The sequence below is a fragment of the Octopus bimaculoides genome, chromosome 2, assembly GCF_001194135.2.
Source record: "Octopus bimaculoides isolate UCB-OBI-ISO-001 chromosome 2, ASM119413v2, whole genome shotgun sequence".
NCBI lineage: Eukaryota > Metazoa > Mollusca > Cephalopoda > Octopoda > Octopodidae > Octopus > Octopus bimaculoides.
In genome coordinates, this window is record NC_068982.1 from 177,620,905 (window position 1) to 177,624,109 (window position 3,205).

The following is a 3,205-nucleotide window of genomic DNA, read 5'->3' on the forward strand; positions in this document are numbered from 1 at the left end:
TATATATATATATATATATATATATGTATAAATTTAAAGAATGGAGTAAACGCTTGTTTACTCCATTCTTTAAATTTATATATACTCAAATACCCAAAATATCAAGGAGTTTCTGTCTCACTAACAGGAGTTACATCACAGTTATTTTGTAATCTTTGCTACCCTGGTATCTATTAACCCATTTATTTTATCCGAATTATTTTTAATAGGAGAAAATAGATACATATAATTAAATATATATATATATATGTATATATATATGTTTGTAAATATTTATATATATACATGTACATGTGTTATACCAAAAGATACATATGTCTATGTATCTACAACATGTGCACGCGTGCGTATACACAGATTTTTTTTTTCACTGAATGCGTGTGTTTATGTATATTCGTGAAAACATGTGCGCTTGCATATATTAGTTCTTTAGTTTTGGGGGTTCTTTTAGCTATCAGAACCAAGTCAACGCTGGGGCACCGATATGTGCATATGTGTGTGTGTGTGTGTGTGTGTGTGTGTGTGTATGTAAATATACGCATATACATGATGGGTGTATATGTATATATATATATATATGCGTGGTTATGTGTGTGCATGTGTGTGTGTGTGTTTGTATGGGTTTGTGGGTGCATGGGGTGTTTGCTCCTTGTATGCTTGTAAAACGCGTTCTTAACAAAGTAAATAATTACAAATAAATATGAAAAGGAATCGAAATGAAAAGTGAGGAAATTTTTAAGTGTCAATAAGTACAGAGACAGACAGACAGACAGACAGACAGACAGACAGATAAAGAGGAGACAGGCAGGCAGGCAGACAGACAGATAGATAAAGAGGAGACAGGTAGGCACATGATCTGACAGACAGAGAGACAGGCAGGCAGACAGACAGACAGACAGACAGACAGACAGACAGACAGACAGACAGACAGACAGATAGACAGACAGACAGACAGGCAGACAGACAGGCAGGCAGGCAGACAGACAGACAGGCAGGCAGACAGACAGACAGATAGATAGATAGATAGATAGATAGATAGATAGAAAGAGAGACAGACAGATAGACAGATAGATAGATAGATAGATAGATAGATAGATAGATAGATAGATAGATAGATAGATAGATAGATAGATAGAAAGAGAGACAGACAGACAGACAGATAGATAGATAGATAGATAGATAGATAGATAGATAGATAGATAGATAGATAGATAGATAGACAGAGAAGATATAGCGATTGCAGTGAAGGTGGTTGGGAGGAGATAGGTTTTGAAAATATCTTACAGCTGCTATATTCAGGATGGTAAAACGGGTAGCTGATGCCGGCTGGTGTTAGCGAAACAGTTTTGCCGAATGTGATGGGGAAGAAAAAAAACTTGTCGTTCGTTTCTTCATCCGTATATCTAACTACGGCTTTGAACGATGGATGGCAATATATTAGCATTAACACAACTCGAACCACCACTGCCACTACCACGACTGCCACTTCTGCCACGGGTGCAACCATTGCGGCCACGGCTTACCCAAATTGTCACCACCCCCCCGCCCCTGTTATTACCGCTACCCTCTCCAACTCCACCACCGTTGCCGACACCTCAATCTTGTCCCTACTGTCATCAAGAACAACAACAACAACAACATTAATCATGCCGTCACTACAACCATAACCATCACGTATATAATCATCGTTAGCATGCCACCTCTCCCACTAACACCACTAACACCTTTACTATCAACACCACAACCACCACCAATACCACCTCCCACCACTATCACTACAAGAACAATAACAACAACGCAGTCATGATACCACCACCACCACCACTACTGGCAAACTGCACCTCCCCCCTCCCCCTCCCCCGCCACTGTCATCACAGCCACCGTCACTATTGCTGTCGTGGAATGATGGGTGGATGCATGTATATACGGGTGTGTCATTATATATACGGGTGGATGGATGGATGGATGGATGGATGGATGGATGGTTTGGTTTGGGGAATGGACAGATAGGTGGATGGGTGGATGGAGGGAAGGGGTGTTGGGTTGCAGGATGATTGGATATGTTACTGTAGAGGATAAGGGTGGATTGAAGAGTGGAGGACGGATGGATAAACGGGTGGATTGTCGGCTGAGTGGGTGGAGAGATGGACGGCTGATAGACAGCTGCAGTGACAAGCAGCTAGACATACACAGGCAGAGAGAGAGAGAGAGTGAGAGAGAGAGAGAGAGAGAGAGCATGAGAGAGCGAGGCAGAGAGAAAGAGAGAGCAAGGGAGAGAGAGAAAGCGAGTAAGAGAGAGAGAGATAGATAGAGAGAGCGAAGAAGAGAAAGAGATGCTACAGTCAGACCGAAAAATACTGACATTTCGACAGGCCAGACATAGAGACAGACATTGAGAGACAATCAGACAAACAGACAAACAGACAGTTAAATAACGAAAGACTGACTCACTACACTACACACGCGACACACACAGACACACACACACACACACACACACTAAAAAGAAACACTAATAGTTTCATTGACTGATTTGCTAGACGGCTATATACGTGTGTGTGTGTGTGTGTGTGTGTGTGTGTGTGTGTGTGTGTGTGCATGTTTGTCTGTGTGTGTGTGCATGTTTGTCTGTGTGTGTGTGCATGTTTGTCTGTGTGTGTGTGCATGTTTGTCTGTGTGTGTGTGCATGTTTGTCTGTGTGTGTGTGCATGTTTGTCTGTGTATGTGTGCATGTTTGTCTCTATGTGTGCATGTTTGTATGTGTGTGTGCATGTTTGTCTGTGTGTGCGCATGTTTGTCTGTGTGTGTGTGCATGTTTGTCTGTGTGTGTGTGCATGTTTGTCTCTGTGTGTGTACATGTTTGTCTGTGTGTGTGTGCATGTTTGTCTGTGTGTGTGTGCATGTTTGTCTGTGTATGTGTGCATGTTTGTCTCTATGTGTGCATGTTTGTATGTGTGTGTGCATGTTTGTCTGTGTGTGTGCGAGTTTCTTGTATTTGCCTGTGTTTCTTGTCTATGTGCAGTTGTGTGTATGTATGTACGTACGTCTGTACATGCGTATGTGTTTGTGCGCGCGTGCGCACGTGTATGTTTGTATATGCCGGTATCAAGTGTCTTATCTGGAATATATCTGTTGTTTTGTTGTTGTTGCTGCTGTTGTTGTTGTTGTTGTTGTTGTTGTTGTTGTTGTTGTTGTTGTTGTTGCT

General features: G+C 41.8%; 1 long non-coding RNA gene across 1 annotated transcript in view; it reads right to left on the reverse strand.

The window, feature by feature from the left end:
- The window catches only part of LOC128247054 (uncharacterized), a 148,565-nt gene extending 147,067 nt beyond the window's left edge, over nt 1-1,498 (reverse strand). Inside the window, exon 1 of the long non-coding RNA XR_008263495.1 lies at nt 1,285-1,498. This is a non-coding gene — a long non-coding RNA (uncharacterized LOC128247054). The remainder of the gene's footprint in view (nt 1-1,284) is intronic.
- Between the last annotated feature and the right edge of the window lie 1,707 nt (nt 1,499-3,205).